Here is a 20,028-nt window from a genome sequence, read left to right on the forward strand (position 1 = left end):
GGTTACAGACAAGTTCAATTTTGCTAAAAACAGAATAAAATTCTAATTGACATGCTCTGCCTTACCTCTGACTGCATAGCCACTTATTTCCCTGCTCGTTCTTTCCAGTCAGTCAATCTTGACTTTGCCACAATGCTCCACAGATGTGGAAGATCACTTATGCTGCCTAATCTATTTGGAACTGTCCACTCCCACACATTTACAGACATTTCCATAGTGTTTGTGTGTCTCATTGCTTTTTTCCCCCACCCTTTGCCTGTCTTATCTTTCAGGGTATATCAACACTACAATAAAAGACCTGTGGTACAGCCATGGCTAGCCTCAGTCAGCTGACTTGGGCTTATGGAAGTCAGGCTGTGGGGCTAAAAAATTGCAGGGGGGGGTTGGTTGGTCTCAGAGTCTAGACTTCACCTGGAACTGGAATGTCTACATTGCTATTTTTAGTCCTGCAGCCCAAGTCAGCTGACATGGACTGAGACTCAGTGCCACAGGTTTTTAGTGCAGTGTAGACACACCCTTAGACAACCTACGCTCTTTGGCACAGTGAGCATCTTTCACTACTGCACCTAGCATGACTGAATCCTAACCTCGATTGGGGCTTCTAAACATTAGTGTAATATAAATTATGAGTAAAAGTGATGCTCATCAGCAAAGAAGCTAAGCAGGAAACAAGAGTATCGATTTTCCTGTTTGCTTCAACTTTTACAAGGAGTTACTGTAATGATTTTTTGACAATTTGCTGCCTATCCATAATGTTCTTTGCTTTTAGCATAATGGTACACATAAGATTGTCAATACACAGAGAAGATCAAATCAATGCATGAAACTCAAGGAAAATGGTTCTTTCCTTTCTAGGCTTGTATAGCAAAACTATTCATATAGCGTGAAGTATCTTTCACAGCTCATTAACTTGGCAGTAATATCCCTAATGTTAAGCTGATTAAAATACACCACTAACGAAAATGTGTCAAAACTTACATTGGTACTAATTTTAAAATAGTAGGAAAAGCAGTTTTGTTTACACATTGGTAATATTGTAATACTAACATACTGCAACAGCAACTTTTAGTTTCCATTGGCATAGCTTCCCACTGCTTGGGCAATTCCGTCTCCAACAGCTTTTGCCTCTGCATCACCTGCAAACGTAATCTCGCCTGGGATCCACTTGGGAAATAGTTTACACTTGTGTCTCCTCCAATTTTTTAGCCACTTCCCTAGCAATAATTTCTTGAAGTGTTGCATCTGGTATAAAGGAGTCAACCTGTTCCTTCGAAATATCAACTGATACCTTTCAGGAAACCCCCAATTTCTATAACCACATCTGTAACTTTGCATATAATCAGGTCCATAGATTTATCCAATATATAATCCTCCTTCTCCAGCAGGCCAGGAAGTTTCCAGTTAAACTGGTTACAAACTGACTTTTCCACAAAGGATTCTCTCATGGCTTGCCACTGAGCACTCTGCATTGCCAATTCCAGATCTGGAGCAGCAAGTTCAGCTTCACTTGAGCCATATCCTGGAAAGAGTGGCTCAAGGAAAACCCTATCAAACAGTCTCAGCCCTGGTCCACACTCACCTGGTGATTCGGCAGCAGTTGACGGGAGTTATGCAAACTATGCAGAGTAACTCACGTCGACTGCTGGGCTTCCCTTCTGCGCACTGTCTACGCTACGCTACGCCGACAGGAACAGCGTGGTGGTTTTACTCAATCGACTTCCTGATTGATTGAGCGGGGCTACACTGACCGCTCAATCAATCCGGAAAGATGGATCTGGTGACGGCAAATATACACATGGCCTCAATTTACACAAATAACTACAAAGGGGTTCCCCCTCCAGCTCCCTCATGGCTTGCCATTCCTTCTCATATTTCAAAAAGGCCAACCCCCTCTCATAGTAGTTGCATAAATGTTACATAACTGTCTATAAGAGTTATGATCTGCATTGGAAAGCTGCTGGTAAAACGCTCTGGCATCACCATACAAAAATACTGCTTTGTACCAATATGCTCTCTCATCAGTCCATTTATTCTCAGACAGCAATAGCTCAAAGTCTGTCAAGTGTTCATAGATTTCAGTCTCATCTGCCTGACCAGTAAATTTCTACTCAGGCAAAAGTGCTTTCGCCATCTTGAAGCCCTTGCCACCAGTTGCAGTACTTGTATACAGAAATCAAAGGATTTCTTTTAACACTGCAAGTACCAACCCCCCCACACAGGCAGGACTTCATCTTCCTCCCAGTTTATCACTCTCTCTTTCCACCTCCCCATCCCCTGACCAAGACAACCCCATAATAAAAAAAAAAAAAAAGACAATTCAGCACTAAGATAAAGACAGACAGCACTTCCACCACCAAGTAGTGCCATCTACACTGATCATTACAATGTGTTTGATTCCAGGAGAGAATCCTTAATAAGGATATAATTTTTCTAGAAGTAAGCTAATTTAATTAGTATAACAAGAATTGATCTAGCTAAAGACATTACTGCAAACTTTTCAATGCTTTTGAAATTATCTTTAATGAAAAGACTCTCAGATTTACAATTTTTTTTTTTTTTTTACATTGAAGCATACAAGTCTGCAAATACAATTGACACTTTTCTGTAACAAAACAATGCCCATTCTTCTCCTTTTGCTATTTCTTGTACTGCCAAGTGTAAAATTGCTGAAAAGACACTGATTCTTGACCTTGACAAGTGGTCAGACTAATACTGACTACTGCAGAAGTTTAAATGAATGAGAGGTACATATGGTTGTCAGCAAAGAATGGTTGCATCTCAGCATGAAATTACATAAGCAAGAAATCAGACTCAGTTGCAGTTTCATAGGAATACTGCTGTCCTAAATTTTAAGCTACTTTTGTCCACCTCTGCACCCACTACAAAACATTGCCTGCCCACCAATTCATTACTTTCGTGTTGTATTTGTGTGGTGAGGAACCTGTGTAATCACTCACAGTCAGCAGCAACAATGAACTCGTATTTTGTTTGTCATAATTATGAGAACTACAGATGAAAAGCCAGCAACCAAAGAGAAGCTGAACTGAAGCCTGAGTGAATCTCTTCCTCTCCAGACAACAATTTGGGGGTAATTAGCAGTGGTCCTGGTTAGCACATTCCCCTATATAAAACTACAGTGCCCCCTATGCATACATCACACCCTTCTCCCCTTAGGCAAGATGATCATCCAATCATCCTGGGTGCTCTCACTTGCACTGCAGTCTTTCTCCAATGCATGGAAGGGTAAGTGTCTTTAGTGACTGTGATTCAATGTGAATCCCCAGCAAGACAGGGGCACTGTCCCCTTCAAGTAGCAACTTCGACAAGTTTGGAATGTCAGACTGGAAGCGGTACAATGAGATAATTAATGGTTGGCTATAGAGAAGGCATGCCTGAAGGCTCCTCTGGAAATTAGCTTGGAAATTAGCGTTTTCTCAGCTGGTCAATAGAACGATGGCAAACTTGTCTGTTGTCAGTGTAGGCCTTATATGAGATGGGACAAGTGACCTCGATGATTGTTGAAGGAACCCACCTTGGTCTAGCTCTGTAACTTCTATTGAATACACTTTCTTGTGGTGTGAAGGAAAGCAGGCTGGTGATGACAAGGAGGAATCCAGAGCCTGATCCTGCTGTGTTGCAATTCCTCAGTTTGGGGTTGAGATGATTGAGGCATGTCTTAAAACATCATCTCATGAGTAGTTTGGCTGAGCTGACTCTGGTAGTCAGGCATGGAATGAGATTTTGAGCAATGAGAAACCTGGCAAGCCTTGTCAGCTAGTCTCCTTTGATGATCCTTGTTATGACATCTTCAGTTTTCTGCACCATCCCTTAGGCCTGACTATTTGCTTGGGGACGGCATGGTGCAATGGCAACGGCTTGAATGAGGTTGCTTTTCATAAAGTCCTTGAACTCGTCAGAGTAAAAGCAGTTCTCTTATCAGAAAAGATTGCACCTGGTAACCTATGAGTTGCAAAGAGTTGATATAGAGCAGTGATCATTGCAGTAGATGTTAGTGATGAGACTAAGATCACCACTTTGAACCATTTCGAGAAAGGGAAAGCTCTATCTAATCATAGTAAACTCTAAAAGGACCAGGCAAAGTCAATATGAATTCTTGACCATGGTTTCTTGGTCACTTCCCAGGGAAAAACTGAGGTTTTTAGTGAGTTATCTTGAGAGGCTTGGCATGTGACCCACTGAGGCTTTGTCTATACTACAAAATTAAGTCAACCTAAGTTAGGTTGATGTACAGTAATTACTGCGGTGGTTCATGTCCACTCTATGCTCCTGTCACTGGTGCGCATCCTCACCAGAAGTGCTTTCACCAACTTAACTATGTGCGGCATTGTGGGGCACCAGCAGCCAGAGCCATCAGCTCCTAGAGCAGGGCAGTGGATTCAAGCTGTGAGTCTCGGATCGAGCTGACAGCCAACAGGCAATGTAACTAACACAGTGTCTCTACAGCCACTGTGTCACCCTAACTACATCAACCTAAGTGCCATGGCTCTCATGGAGGTGGAGTTATTATTCCGGTGTAGTGGACAACTTACATCAGCGGAAGCAACGTAAACTGCCTTAAGTCGACCTAACTCTGTAGTGTAGACCAAGTCTCATTTAAGGTTTTTTCTATGTCAGCATCAATTCCTGGCCACTAGACATAACTTCTGGCTAAGGCCTTCCTGCACACAATTCCTGGGTGTGCTGCATGTAACATAGCTAAGGTGACTCATCAACCTTTTTTTGGAATAAAAACACAATGTCCTCTTAAAAGACAACCTTTATGGTCATATAGTCCATGTAGACAGTTCAAAAATGGTTTGAACTCGACAAGCAGTTTCCCAACTGCATCCCCTTCACTTCCAGTTGAGAAAATATTCCAGTGTCAGATCCTTGACAGTTATTTTTGCGACCTGGTCAGCCTTAAGAGGCAGGTATGGAAGGGATTCCAAAACTTCAGTTGGACGAGGAATGGCACAATCCAGCAACTATAGCGGCATTCAGCTCAGTGCGTCAGCATTAGCGATTTACTTTCCTGTCTTGTAGACAAGCATGTAGTCGTAAGCACTTAGTACAATGATCCACCGTTGCATTCACAATGACACGACTGGAGGTATCGGCTTGTTATTGAAGAGAATTCCTAGAAGTGGGCTGTGGTGAGTACGAATCTCAAATGCCCAACCATAGATGCAATTGTGGAATTCTTTGACTACAGTAATGACAGCAAGCACTTCTTTATCAATTTGTGCAGTTTCTCTTTGTGGACTTTAAGGTTCTAGAATAGTAGGGGATAGGTACCTCAATTTCATCTAGCAAGGGATGGCTGAGAACAGCTCCAAAGCCAGAAGGCGATGCATCACAGGTAACAATCAACAGCCTCTGTTTGCCATAATGGACAAGAGCAGCATCAGACATCAGTACCTTCTTGAGGTTCTCAAAGGCTTCTGCCTGCTGGTGAGTTCATTTCTATGGAACTCCCTTGTCAAGAACGCAATGAAGACGTTCAGCAACTGTTGCCTTCTGTGGGAAAAAACTGGTAGAAGTTGAGCAACCCAAGAAATGCTTGAAGTTCCTGTTTGGATTTCGGCTTGAGGCACCAAAGATTACCCATACCTTGTTTTCTATCAGGTGGATACCCGATGCATCGATGGGACAATGCAAGAAGGTGACACTTGTAACTCCAATTTCACATTTTCCTTCTTGATTCAAACTCCTGATTTCTCAAATCAGTGCAAGACTTCTCAAAGTTGCTCAGCAAGTTCATCCTCGTTGATCTTGTAGTCAGGACTTCATCAAAATACGGTACAGTGCATTGAATTCTGGAAATTAGAGTTTCCATGAAGTGTTGGAAAATTTCTGGTGCAACAGAAATGCCAAACTGGAGACACTTGACTCAAAACGCTCCTTCATGAATGATAATTGTCTGCGCATCTGCAGCATTTTTGTCAACAATCAGCTGGTGATATGCTTGCGCAACGTCAAGTTTTCCAAAGACTTTTCTTCCAGCCAGAAGATTGAACAGTTGATTAACAGCAAGCACTGGGTAAGGGTGCTGTTTGAATACTGTGTTTAAAGTGCACTTATCTTCACATTGTAATTCAGCTTGACTACAGGTATGATTGGTGTAGCCAATTTTGTAAGTGTAAGTGACTCAAGGATACCCTGTGCAATAAAACGCTCTAGCTCAGCATCAACTTTCAGACATTGGGGAAAAGTTACATTCCTGACCTTCATGATGATCAGCACAACAGCTGAATCCAAGTGGAGCAACACCTGTGGTCCCTTGTAAGCTCCAAATTCTTCCGAAAACTCTTGAGGGAATCAGTCAACCTGTTTTAGCTGCTTTTCATTGATGGCATGGACGTTGATTCCCAATAGTGCAAACCAGGTCCTGCCTGGGAGGTTTTTAGACTGAACCTTTGTTACGATGAAAAGTCATCTTGAATAGAAAGCAGTAGCAAACATTCATATCACAGCTTTTGATGAGGTCAGCTTTTTGTTGATGTCCTGTATCAGGACCTGAGCCAGGAAGGCTGATGATGCTTGGGATCTTGTAGAGTGGGCTGTTAGCAAAGCCGGAGGCATGATCTCCACCTGCTCATAGCAGGCTCGGATGCAGACAGTGATCCAGGATGATATCCTCAGGGATGACACCAGCAGCCCCTTCATCAGTTCGGCAATTGTGACAAACAGCTGCATGGGCCTACGGAAAGGTTTAGTCCTATCAGTGCAGAATGCCAGAACACTCCTGACATCAAGTGTGTGGAATTGCCTTTCCTCATTGGACTTGTGGGGTTTTGTAAAAAGGACTGGCAGGAAAATGGCCTGGTTGATGTGAAATTGTGTTATCACCTTTGGCAAGAATGCCGGGTGAGGGCACAGCTGAACCTTGTCCTTATAGAACACGGTGTAAGGGGGTTCGGAAGTCAGGGCTTTGATCTCCGAAATAATTGCCACCAAGAAAGAGACCTTCCAGGATAGGTGTAGAAGACAGCAAGACACCATAGGCTCAAAGGAGACCCCAGTGAGTCTTGATAGGACCAAGTTGAGGTCCCACTGAGGAATTGGGTCGCATACCAGTGGTAAGAGCTTTTCCAGGCCCTTGAGCAATCTGCCCTGGATACAAGGGTGAAATGCCAATATGGCGGCCAAGTGTACCTTAATTGACAATAAGGCTAGAACTTGTTGGTTCAGGTATAACAGATAATCTAAAATGGCTTGGATAGATGACTTACTCAGGGAGAGATTCCGATCAGATGGCCAGCAGGTCATGGAGAATCCACGCTGTCAGGTGCAGGAAGGCTAGCTCCAGATGCAGCAGTCAACTGTGGTCTTGAGAGATCAGGTCTGGCTGGATCAGGAGGACCACTGATAAATCCAGCAGCATCCCGAAGCAGTGTTGGCGTGGCCATGCCAGAGCTATCAGGATGACCCGCGCTTTGTCCCTCTCAACCTTTATGAGAACTTTGTGCAAGAGGGGACTTGGTGGGAAAGTGTATATCTGGCACTCAACCACAAGAGAAAGGCATCAGAAAGTGAGCCACTGTTGCGGTTTTGTAGGGAACAGAATGGTGATGACACTTCCTGTTCAGTTTGGTAGTGAAGAGGTCTACTTTGGGAGTACCCCACCTTTGGAAGATATTCTTGGCAAACTCTGGGTGTAGGGACCACGTGTGGCAAGAAGAAAAAGACCTGCTGAGGTGATCTGCCAACATGTTCCTGACCCTGGGAGGTGCGCCACCTCTAGGTGATGGCATGATCTATGCAGAAGTCCCCATAGATGGAGGGCCTCTGAGCAAAGGACTGGGGACCAGGCTCCCTCTTGCTTGCTGATGTAGTGCATAAAGGCCATATTGTCTGTCAATACCTGTACTACCTTGCTGGATAGCTGCGGAAGGAACACCTCACAGGCCAGTCAGATTGCTCTGAACTCCCTGACATTTATATGTAACACCAGCTTCTCCTTGGACCATAGGCCCTGGGTTCTGAGGGTGCCACGGTGGGCTCCCACCCTAGATCCAAAGCATCTGACACCAGCAACAATATCGGCCATGGGGCTGCAATATCAGCCATGGGGCTGCCATGCAGTTTTGACCACCATGCTAGGGAGGCAAGTATTGGTGGAGTGCTCATGAGGACCATATCCAAATGGTGCCTGATCAGGGAGTAAATCATTGCAAGCCACATTTGTAGAAGTCTGAGGTGTAACCTTGCATTCTGGACCACATAGGTGCAAGTTGCCTTGTGCCCTAATAGCCTAAGGCATACTTGCACTTTGGTGAGGGGATGAGCTGATACGTGGGCTATAAGCTCCAAAACGGCAAGGAACCTGTCCTCTAATAGGAGCGCTCTGGCTTGGGTGGAGTCAAGGATCGCGCCAATGAACTCTATCCTCTGACCTGGTACCAGTGTTGATTTGTGTTCATTTATTAACAGGCACAGCACTTGACAGGTAGCACGAATGACTCCAATGCTGGGTTGGACTTGAGCACTCAAGTGGCCCTTGATAAGCCAGTTGTCCAGGTAGGGGAAGACCTGTATACCCTGCCATCTGAGGTAGGCTGCGACTAGCGCTATACGTTTCGTGAATACAAGTGGCGCTGTTGATAAGCCAAAGGGAAGCACTATGAACTGGTAATGCTGCTTTCCGACCATGAACCATAGGAATCTTCTGCGCCCTGGAAAGATAAGGAAGTATGCATCCTTTAAGTTGAGGGTGGCGTAGCAGGATCCAGGAAGGGAATGATGGAGGCCAGAGACACCACGCAGAACTTCAACTTCTTGAGATACTTGTTGAGGCCACAGAGGTCCAGGATAGGCCGTAAGCTCCCTTTGGCTTTTGAGATCAGAGAGTAACAGCAGTAGAACCCTTTCCTTCTCCATTCTCAGGGAACTTCCTCTACAGCGCCCACCTGCAGGAGTGCTTGCACCTCCTGAGTAAGAAGTTGTTCATGAGATGGATCCCTAAAGAGGGAGGGATTAGGAGAAGGAAAGGTGGCAGTGAAAAACTGAAACATGTACCCAGCTGCTACTGTATTTAGCTTCCATTGGTATGATGTTATAGCAACCCAGGCCAGGAGGAAAGGTGCAAGGTGGTGCAAAAATAAAAGGGAGGCTGGATCCTAGGTAACGGCTGATAGGTTGCCCTCGGACACACCTTCAAAAGCCCTGCCTGCCTCCAGAGGGGTAGCAGGGATGATAACAGGAGGTTGGCCCTGGCGTTTTCTATAGCCCCTATTTTTCTTTCTGTAGGGGTTGCTTCTGGACTGGCCCCTGAATCTGTGTGGCTGCTGTGGCCTAAAATGCCTCCTGGCAAATGACAGTGTGTATAAACCCAAAGAGCGTAGAGTGGCTCTGGTGCCTTTTAACCCGTGCAGCCTTGTGTCTGTCTGGTCTGCAAACAGGGCTGCAGTGTCAAATGGGAGGTCCTGAATGGACTGTTGAATCTCCAAAGAGAGCAGATGACTGTAGCCATGAGGCTCGTCTCATCAATACAGCCGACACCATTGTCCTGATCGCCACATCGGCTGCATCAAAGGCTGCTTGGAGGGAGGCCCTGGCCACCGACTTCCCCTCCTCCAGTATAGCTTCAAATTCTTGTCTGGAGTACTGAAGCAGGGATCCATGAACTTAGCTAAGGAGTACCAGACATGAAAAATCATATTTTCCCAACAGTGCTTGCTGGTTTGATATGGGCAGCTGCAGGCTTACTGTTGAATAAACCTTCCTTCCAAAAAGGTCTAACTTTTTCACCTCCTTATGCTTTGGGGCTGGAACTCGCCTACTCCTACCCGTCCCTTTCGTTGGCCATTGTTACCACCAATGACCCTGGGTAGGGGTGGGTGTACAGATATTCAAACCCCTTAATGGGTACATAGTATTTTCTTTCTGGCCACTTAGATGTAGGAGGCAGAGAGGCTGGGATCTGCCAAAGGGCCTTGAGCAGCTTCACCACACCTTCATGGACTGGAAGGGCCACTCTGGATGTAGCTGCTGCTGCCAGGACGTCAAAAAGCTCGTCAGCCAGCTCTTGGTGAACCCTAAAGTCATCATGCGGGACAGTGGTGGAGGATCCCGCTACAGTCTCATCTGGTGAGGAGGACAATGACACTAGCAAAAGTGGTGGGGTAAGTTCTTCCTCCCTAGCTGGGGTGGCCCCTTCTGGGGCTCCCTTGGTCTCCTGGTCTGATTCGACATCTATGTCGACTACTGGGTGAGTGGCTGATGATGATCTTCTCCTTGAAGCCCCAGAGAATGACTGCCCATGTGACCCTGGGACAAAGGAAACCCCCATGGGTTCCAAAACTGCCATGGAATGGGCCACTGTCCCTGTGGCCAAGCCCCCAATGGGTCTCTATGGGGAAGCCCGCAGCCATGGAGGTAGATGTCTGTCCACTGGGCAAGGTCATCTCCTCCCCTTTGAGTTTGAGGAGCTGTCTCCTGGGGATCACAGCGGTAGCAACGGCACTTGCCCTTCCCCACTTTGTTAGGAATGGCGGCACTTCAGTACCAGAAAGCGATTCTGGAAACCTGGGAGCCACATGTCCCGCAACCGGCTTTTGTCCTTCGGCTTTCTATACTGGCTCAAAGGTGATTGGTGCCGGGATTCTGGGGCTCCGCTGACCTGCGCATAGCCGCACATCTTGGTGTCGGGAATCGCTGTGGAGGCTTCATTGCAGACTTGCCTATGGTTGGCCCCTCAGTCAACGGTACCGGTCCTGGTGCCGGTGACCTCTTCCCAAAGTGTCAGAGGCATGGGAATTGCCAGTAGGTCCTTCACTGCTTTGAATGCCTCCCAGGTGGTCAGTAACAAAGTGCCAGGGAGTCTTGCTGCTCCCCGGAGCCAGCAGCAAGTCTGGAGTTGGGCGTGGGACCCGCAAGGGTAAGGCTGATGACAACCCAATCTGATGAGAACAAACAGCCTGGCATGAATCTCGCCTGGTTACCTTCGCTCTTCTTCTCATCTCTCCTTGGGACCGGTGAGTGCCTCCTTTCGTGCGTCTTCTTGATTTTCTTCTTTGGCACTGGGGATGGTGACCAGTGCCAGAAGGAACTCAGCGCTGGAGGGAACACTCCACATTGAACCGATGTACTCAGCTATAGCTAACAAATTATATACACTAATGTAATTAAGGAAAACCATTGGTTCTAAGAGCTTGCTGTAGTAAGAAAATGTTCCAGTACCCTCACAGGTGATAAGAAACAACTGAGAGGGAGGGGGCAGGCGACACCCTATACACCAGCACATACGTGCACGACCCCAGAGAGCACTAGAGCCAGCCATACAGATACCACTGAGGGAAAAATATCCAGCACTGGTGCGTATGGCACACACACCCCTAATATGGAATGGACATGAGCAAGCACTCGACGAAGAACTAGTGTAATCACACACAGTCAGCAGTAACAATGAACTCTTATTTTGTTTGTCAGGAACAGGAAAACTACAGAAACTGTCTGCAAGCAAAGAGGATGCAAAAGTGAACCCCGAGCAAATCCCTTCCTCTCTAAACAACTCACAGGTACTAACAGCAGCAGCCCGGTAAGCACCTTCCCTACATAAAACTACAGCTACCCCTACACATATACATAACATATAGACATTTTCGTTAATGTCTATTGAACATACAGACAGCATATACATATACATAAAATTCCATTACCCTCTAGAATGTCTGAGAGCAGGTACAAGTTCAAGCATACAGTATATTCTACTCAGAAGTTAACCTGTTCCTATGAAATATGCTCCACATCTGTGATTTCGACACTCACAGGTTTGTTCCAACACAAAAAAGTAAGTTTCTGTTATACAGCTACAGCCAGAGAAATTACGAAAGCTTGAGTTGACCTCATAAGTGAAAGATTGCGTGTATAATTAAAAAAGCAGCACCCATCCACTCATTAAAATCTGAGGAGGGCTTATTGATGCAAGGGAAGCAAGTCTAAGGGGAAAAATGGTCAAGGGAGCTGGCAGTTTTTCAAAGAGACATCATTAAGGGAACGAGAGCAAACTACAGTATCCCACTGAGTAGGAAAGATAGGAAACATGGCAAGAGACCACCCTGGCTTAACCAAGAGATCTGGTTACTGGATCTCTGAAACTCAAAAAAGAGTCCTACTAAAAGTGGAAACTAGGGCAACTTACAAAGGATAAATATAAACAACACAAGTATTTAGGGACAAAATTAGAAAGGTCAAAGCACAAAATGAGATTAAAATACTAGAGACAAACGGTAACATGAAAACATTCTACAAATACATCAGAAGCAAGAGGAAGACCAAGGACAGGGTAGGCCCATTACTCAATGAGTAAGAGGAAAAAATAACAGAAAATGTGGAAATGGCAGAAGTGCTAAATGACTGTGTTTCAGTTTTCACTGAAAAGGTTAGTAGCAATTGGAAGACTAACGTAATGAATGCCAGTGAAAGTGAGGTACGATAGGGAAAGAACAATTTAAAAATTACTTAAGTGTCTTTAACTCACCAGGGCATGATGCAATACATAGAATCATAGAGTTGGAAGGGACCTCAGGAGATCATCTAGTCCAACCCGCTGCTCAAAGCAAAACTAACCTCAGCTAAATCATCCCAGTCAGGGCTTTGTCAAGCCGCAGCTTAAAAACCTCTAAAGATGGAGATTCCACCACCTCCGTAGGTAACCTATTCCAGTGCTTCAATAACCTCCTAGTGAAAAACCTTTTCCTAATGTCCAACCTAGACCTCCCCCCTGCAACTTGAGACCGTTGCTCCTTGTTCTTTCATCTGCCACCACTGAGAACAGCTTAGCTCCATCCTCCCTGGAACCCCTTTTCAGGTAGTTAAAGGCTGCTATCAAATCCCCCCTCATTCTTCTCTTCTGCAGGCTAAACAAGCCTACTTCCCTCAGCCACTCCTCATACATCTGGTGCTCCAGCCCCCTAATCATTTTTGTTGCCCTCCACTGGACTCTCTCCAACTTGTCCACATCCTTTTTGTAGTGGAGGGCCCAAAACTGGACAAAATACTCCAAATGCAGCCTCACCAATGCCGAATAGAAGGGAATAATCACTTCCCGCGATCTGCTGGCAATGCTCCTACTAATGCAACCCAATATGCTATTAGCCTTCTTGGCAACCAGGGTATACTGCTAGCTCATATCCAGCTTTTTATCCACTGTTACCCCCAGGTCCTTCTCTGCAGAAATGCTGCCTAGCCCATCGGTCCCCAGTCTGTAGCTGTGCATCGGATTCTTCCGTCCTAGGTGCAGGACCCTGCACTTGTCCTTGTTGAACCCAATTTTGGCCCAATCCTCCAGCTTGTTTAGGTCCTTCTGTATCCTATCCCTACCTTCCAGGCTATCTACCACTCCCCCCATCTTAGTGTCATCTGCAAACTTGCTGAGGGTGCAATCCACCCCATCTTTCAGATCATTAATGAAGATGTTGAACAAAACCGACCCCAGGACCGACCCCTGGGGCACTCCGCTTGTTACCGGCTGCCTGCTAGACATGGAGCCATTGATCACTACTCGTTGAGCCCTATGCTCTAGCCAGTTCTCTATCCATTTTATAGTCCATTCATCCAACCCATACTTCTTTAACTTGCTGATAAGAATACTGTGAGAGACAGTATCAAAAGCTTTGCTAAAGTCAAGATATATCACGTCCACTGCTTTCCCCACATCCACAGAGCCAGTCACCTCTTCATAGAAAGCAATCAGGTTGGTCAGGCTTGACTTTCCCTTGGTGAATCCATGTTGACTGTTCCTGATCACCTTCCTCTCTTCCAAGTGCCTTAAAATGGATTTCTTGAGGACCTGCTTCATGATTTTTCCTGGGATTGAGGTGAGGCTGACCGGTCTGTAGTTCCCCGGCTCCTCTTTCCTCCCTTTCTTAAAGATGGGCACTATATTTGCTTTTTTCCACTCATCAGGGACCTCCTCCAATTGCCACGAGCTTTCAAAGATAATAGCCAATGGCTCTGAAATCACATCAGCCAACTCCCTCAGCACCCTTGGGTGCATTGCATCTGGCCCCATGGACTTCTGTATTTCCAATCTTTCTAAATAGTCTTGGACCTGTTCCTTCAGCACTACGGGATATTCACCTCCTTCCCATACTGTGCCGCCCAGTGCAGCAGTCTGGGAGCTGACCTTGTCTGTGAAGACAGAGGCAAAAAAGGCATTGAGTACCTCAGCTTTGTCCACATCCTCTGTCACTAGGTTGCCTCCCCCATTCTGTAAGGGGCCCACACTTTCCCTAATCTTCCTCTTGTTGGTAACATACCTTTAGAAACCCTTCTTGTTCCCCTTCACGTCCCTTGCTAGCTGCAACTTTAATCGTGCTTTGGCCTTCCTGATTTCATTCCTGCATGTTCGAGCAGTATTTTTATAATCCTCCCTAGTCATCTGACCAAGCTTCCACTTTTTGTAAGCTTTTTTGTGTTTAAGTTCACCAAAGACATCTTTGTTAAGCCAAGCTGGATGCCAACCATATTTGCTATTCTTTCTGCACATCGGGATAGTTTGTTCCTGTACCCTCAATAAGGTTTCTTTAAAATACAGCCAGTTCTCTACATCCTAGAACACACAAGCAGCTGACTGAGAAAGGTATCTAAGCCATTAGCAATTATCTTCAAAAAGTCATGGAAGACGGGAGAGATTCCAGAGGACTGGAAAAGGGCAAATATAATGCTAATCTATAAAAAGGACAATCCGGGGAATTACAGACCAGTAAGCTTAACTTCAGTACCCGGAAAGATAATGGAGCAAATATTTCAGAAATCATTTTGCGAACACCAAGAAGATGATAAACTAGTAAGTGAACGTCAGCATGGATTTGTCAAGAACAAATTGTGTCAAACCAACTTGACAGCTTTCTTTGACAGAGTAACAAGCCTTGTGGATGGGGGAAAGCAGTAGATGTGGTATATCTTGACTTTAGTAAGCCTTGGATACTGTCTTGCATGACCTTCTCATACACAAACTAGGGAAATACAACCTAGATGGACCTACTATAAGGTGGATGCATAATTGGCTGGAAAACCATTCCCATAGAGTAGTTATCAATAGTTCAGTCAAGTTGGAAGGGTATATCGAGTGGGGTCCTGCAGGGATCCATTCTGTTAAATATCTTCATCAATGATTTAGATAATGGCATAGAGAGTACACTTAAAGTTTGCGTACGATAGCAAGCTGAGAAGGGTTGCAAGTGCTTTGGAGGATAGGATTAAAATTCAAAATGATCGGGACAAACCGGAGAAATGGTCTGAAGTAAATAGGATGAAATTCAAAAAGGACAAATGCAAAGTACTCCACTCAGGAAGAAACAATCAGTTGCACACATTCAAAATGGGAAATGACTGCCTAGGAAAGAGTATTGCAGAAAGAGATCTGGGACTCAGTGGATCACAAGCTAAATATGAGTCAACAGTGTAACACTGCAGCAAAAAAACCCAAACATTCCGGGATGTAATAGCAGGAGTGTTGTAAGCAAGACACGAGAAGTAATTATTTGGCTTTACTCTGCGCTGATCAGGCCTCAACTGAAGTACCGTATCCAGGTCTGGGTGCCACATTTCAGAGAAGATGTGGACAAGTTGGAGAAAGCCCAGAGAAGAGCAACAAAAATGATTAAAGGTTTAGAAAACATGATCTATGATGGAAGATTGAAAAAACTGGGTTTGTTTAGTTTGGAAAAGAGGAGACAGAGGAGACATGATAATAGTTTTCAAGTACATAAAAGGTTGTTACAAGGAGGAGGGAGAAAATTTTGTTCTCTTTAGCCTCTCATGACAGGACAAGAAGCAATGGGCTTAAATTGCAGCCAAGGTAATTTAAGTTGGATATTAGGAAAAGTTCTTGTCAGAATAGTTAAGCCCTGGAATAAATTGCCTAGGGAAGTTGTGGAATCTCCTTCATTAGAAATTTTTTAAGAGCAGATTAGACAAACATTTGTCAGGGATGGTCTAGATCAGTGTTTCTCAATTAAATTTGGCCACGGAACCCTTTTGAACTCGATAAATAATTGCAGAACCCCCCAGACTCTTAACAGTATTTTTACATATGGGGCCAAAAAAAATGTCAAAATAAGCAAATTATATACAAACAACTAGGTCAGCATTTCTCTATTAAATATAAATTAAATTACACTTACACTCGATACCCTCCGTCGAAAAATCCGGGACATTTTCCCTTTTTCGGCAGCGCGGAGAACAGCTGCTCGTGGAACCCTAACAGTGTTCCCGTGGAACCCCAGGGTTCCACGGAACACTAATTGAGAAACACTGGTCGAGGTAATGTTTGGTCCTGCCATAAATGCAAGGGACTGGACTAGGTGATCTCTCAAAGTCCCTTCAAGTCCAACAATTCTGTGATTCTATGATGCAGCTTTTTTTTTTTAATTTAAAATAATTTTCATAGAATCATAGAAGATTAGAGTTGGAAGGAATCTCAGGAGGTCATCTAGTCCAACCTCCTGCTCAAAGCAGGACCAACCCCAACTAAATCATTCCAGGCAGGTCTTTGTCAAGTCACACCTTAATAGATTATAATTTTAATAATTTATAGTTAGTTTAGATCTTAACGAAGGTTGTCATAACATTAAATTTAAAGTAAGTTTATTTTAAATAAAAAGGTACTTTAAAATACGTTTTTTATATCACTGCTTTTTATCCACCTTGTGGAGAGAACAGCTATAACACAACAGTAGATATAGGCTATAGCTACACTAAAGAGCTTACAGCAGAGCAGCGGCACCACTCTAAGATTTCTAGTGTAGCTGCTCTAAGCCGACAGGAGAGAGTTCCCCCGTCAATTTAATTAATCCACCCTCAATGAGAGGCAGCAGCTATGTCTCACCGACATTGACTCTCCACACCAGTGTGGAGAGTTCTATGTAATTTGTGTCGCTCAGGGGGGTGTCATATTCACTTCCCTGTGTGACTAAATGGTAATGCAGACATAGCCTAAGTATTTAAATCCATCCCTGTATCTACATATTTTACAGATACAAGGACCTAAGGTTGACTTCCTAAAATTATGTAAACAGGAATAACACAATTTTAATCACCTATTGTTCAAATACTGACTACAATGGGAGCCACTTAAGAATCAAAGTCATAGAACAGCTTAAAAATTACATGTCACTAACTGACCTTTCCATACATCCAAAAAAGACAGAAGTCTGTCAGATGCTGTTTCTGATACTGCCTTTATAAGATGCAGTGAAAAACAAACAAAAGATTCTAGCTGTCAGGAAAGCTAGTAAGGGTTAAACTTTCTGAAGAGAGATACTGTACATCACAAGAAAGAGAATTTAATGAGAGGTTAAATTCAAACCATTGGATAGTGCAGTCAGGATGGACTGGTATTTAAAATCGCTGGTTAATTTTGATTTCATAACTTTTTTTCCTGATGTTCACTTGCTCCTGTGGGTATGAGAACCAGCTATTATTCAAGCAATTGTGATAGTCTGACTTAGTAAATTACTTATTCAGACTCTTCATTTTTACTATGTAAAACTGTAAACATTAAATCTGAGACAATACATAATGGAAAACTTCCCTGTTTCTTTGGTCAAACACTGTAAAAATATAAATTTTATTTTAAAAAAATTATAGCAGTTCCAAGATTTCTGGGGTTGTGGAAGAAGAAAATTTGATTAAATGAGATGTTAATGGTGACACTGTGAGACATTTGTTTTACTCTTGGTTTCATTATAGAAAATACCATTTTTTTCAACACATAGTCCTAAATTTTAGAATAAAACTAGTGTTTTATATGTAGATATAGTCTTGAAATTATATGTTTAGACATTTCTTTACCCTCTTTGACTCAAAGAGGGCTTCCTTGTCCTAACAACTCTACAATACCTACACACATTGAACTTTAACAGAATCTGTTATGTGAACTGATCTATATTGGATTAGTGTTATTAACATTAAGTTAATGTTTTCAGAATTCTTCCCCACTAGAAAAAACTTATTGTGTTCATTGTCACTGTTACTTTGGAGTTTGATTTGGGAGCAGTCAGATGGGGAAACTGCCCTCCTTCCTCTGTCAGGGAGGTGTGTGTATCTGTACAAACTGAAGTTTCCAGCTGCCTTTAAATAAAATGAGAGAAAAGCTCAATTTAAGTGCCAAATTTTATTAAAATTATATTTACCTACAGGCCACACCCAATACAGTGTAAATAGATCTTGAAACTTAGCTAAAAGCAGCATTTGCCCATTCTCTCCTTCCTGAATTTGTCCAATTTTCACCTGTTCAAGAGAGTGGTGATCTTTAAGTTTTTATTTAAATTACCTATTTTTGAAACAGTAAAATAGGACCCTGGAGCTCCTAAAGATAACTGGAGTTCTTTTTTTCCTAATGTTCATTAAGATATTTTTTAAGCTGTAGTTTTAGAACTAAATTAAAACAACCTTAAATTTGTTTATATATAATAAAATCAGCATTTGCTGAAGAAAATAACTTTAATAAAGCAAGTTAGCACCCTGAAGGTTGCCAAAGTACTTTAGGATCTATATATTTTAGAGATTAATCATCCATTTCAGAATGTCAGCCACTTCTGAGGCGGAATGTGCCAGCTACCCTATACAACAGGTGTGGATTGTTTGTCAGGAGGGAAGTAGAGTCAAACTACAGGAAGGGAATTTAGATAGTCAGAATGTATTACCTATACTGAAACAGCCAAGACTCTCCAACACCATTATTTCTGCATAAGGTTTTTACTACCAAAGATGCTGGATTGTTCATTGATGCAGTAGTCATGTGAACCACAATAATTTGCAGGAGAACCGAACATTTCAGAAGTACAAGGTGGATGTCATATGGGGTTATATCTGAGACTCTCAATCTAAAGTCATGAGCCCTACTGCTTGACCTAAAGGACTTAGTACATTAATCTGAAGAAGTAGCAGGTTAACTAAACTCATTTGGTCCAACTGCTAGAGGGGAACAGACCTACACTGTGATAAGGTGTGTTATCGAAGCTGAAAGAATAATGAACCTCTGAACTGGTAGAAACTGCTAACTAGCTGAGTTTGATGACTGAAATAGTCTTTTCTCCAAATGATCTTGTATCTCAAGCTCTCTTGCAGAGTTCCACACATGTCAATATTCTCTTCTCTTCAACATCTACATAAAACTACTTGAAGAGATTATGAGAGTTTACAGCTTCCAACTAGCACCAATACACAGATTTTGCTCAACTCTAAGTTGCCCTGGCTATTGTCTAATATGTGCTATTTTGAAGAAAATGAATGAAGAGCCATAGACTCAAGGTCAACTCAGGAAAGAATTCAGCAGTTAGTGCTAAATGAAAGAGGGTTCAGGATTTTTAGGGATTGAGTACTTTGTGAAATGTAAGGAGACGTTAATCTATCTTGGTCTTTGCAATGCATATCTGTACAGAAGCTGAAGTTCTCAGGTATCTTTGGACATGTACTAGGTAGTAAAATGTGGTGGTAATTCAACCTATTTCATTTATTTTTTCCCTATTTTATTTAAATAGATATAAATCTTAAGACACATTTGAATCTGAAAACATCTAACTTTAGGCAATTACATTTAAAAGCAAATTAGGCCATAAAGAAATCTTACAATGAAAGTCAAATTAGTTCACTCAAGACATACCATCACTTATTCAATATATTGCCCTTATTTAATGTATTACCCAAATTCAGTGTAGGGTGCACTATAATTACAAATGTCACAATGTAATGTACTATATAGTAAGTAACAATATTATTTCCTTCTTTATAATGAAGCCAAAGCCAGTATTCACATTTTTCCAAATGTAAGTACTTTCAGTTTCTGTTGTACAGAAATGTTTTTTGCCTTAATTGCTTTTGATTTCAATTTAGCTAGCAGGGGCAGAGTATTTTCTTTATTTGGACTAGTTCACTGAAAACTGAGAAACCAATTGAGACTTGAAAAAGCAGGAAAGCTTTTTTCCTCTTCCAATCTCTGAATAAAAACAAAGCTGTGAGAGCATGAGATCTACTAATACTAAAATCTTGAAGGACCAGATGATCAGAAACAATCAGTTC

The 20,028-nt window shown here is 43.1% G+C and overlaps 1 protein-coding gene across 5 annotated transcripts in view; it reads right to left on the reverse strand.

Moving 5' to 3' along the window:
• The window catches only part of PPP2R5C (protein phosphatase 2 regulatory subunit B'gamma), a 234,919-nt gene that overhangs the window by 147,687 nt on the left and 67,204 nt on the right, over positions 1-20,028 (reverse strand). The window lies entirely within an intron of this gene.

This window comes from Emydura macquarii, unplaced genomic scaffold, assembly GCF_026122565.2.
Source record: "Emydura macquarii macquarii isolate MOO-44397 ecotype Brisbane River unplaced genomic scaffold, CSIRO-AGI_Emac_v2 contig_1551, whole genome shotgun sequence".
NCBI classification, from domain to species: Eukaryota; Metazoa; Chordata; order Testudines; family Chelidae; genus Emydura; species Emydura macquarii.